This window comes from Chiloscyllium plagiosum, chromosome 51 (assembly GCF_004010195.1).
Source record: "Chiloscyllium plagiosum isolate BGI_BamShark_2017 chromosome 51, ASM401019v2, whole genome shotgun sequence".
Classification (NCBI taxonomy): domain Eukaryota; kingdom Metazoa; phylum Chordata; class Chondrichthyes; order Orectolobiformes; family Hemiscylliidae; genus Chiloscyllium; species Chiloscyllium plagiosum.
In genome coordinates this window covers 1,692,876-1,693,743 of record NC_057760.1, presented here as the reverse complement: position 1 = coordinate 1,693,743, position 868 = coordinate 1,692,876, and positions in this window count along the sequence as shown.

The window sequence follows — 868 nt, the reverse complement described above, 5'->3', positions numbered from 1 at the left end:
CAAACAGGGAGCCCTGACTGCCACATTAAAAGGATGAGCGTCAGGAGATACTGACACTCCAGGTACCTGGACCCTGAATGAGTCAGTCGTAAAGTCAAGGACTGTTTGTGCAAATAAAGATAACTTGGTGATGGAATCCAGCCCCTGTAGAGTTATTTTAGGCACCACATTCACAAACAGCCATCCCCTCCACCACCAACACTCAGTACCATCCACAACTGAACTGTAAACATTCACCCAGTTTGTCTAATAACAGCTCCCGAAGCTGAAGCCACTGCTGTCTACAAGGACAAACAAATACAAGGGAACACCAAGTTCTGAACCCCACATCCAACTCTGACTTGGGAATATATTGCCATTGCTGGACCTTCCCAACAGCACTGCGTGGGGTGCCCCCTACATTACATGGAGAATACAGTGGTTCGAGACGCTGGCTCAGCCCTCAGCTTCTCAAGGTGGAGGGGTGGGCAATTAGGGATGGGCAGTAAATGCCAGTGACACCCCACATCCTGGGAAATAAAAGAAGGATCAGCGCCAAGTTTAGGGAACAAGACAGACCCGAAAGAAAAGCCACCTCAGTCCTAGCTTTGACACGTATAGATGAGAGCGAACAGCTCCAAATCGGAGCACCAGGAGGAGGCCATTCAGCCCCTTGAGCCTGCGCTGTTGTTCAGAGAGGTCCTGACTGAGCTGCGACCTAACTCCACACACCTTGTTGCCCCATACCTGCGTACAACAGAAATCTCAGATTTAAAAAAAAAAGTTTACAGGAGAGAGTTCCAAACTTCTCCCACTCTCCTGAGCATTTCCTGACTTCACCGCTGAAAGGGCCAGGCTCGGATCTTTAGACTCTGGCCCCCCCCCCCCC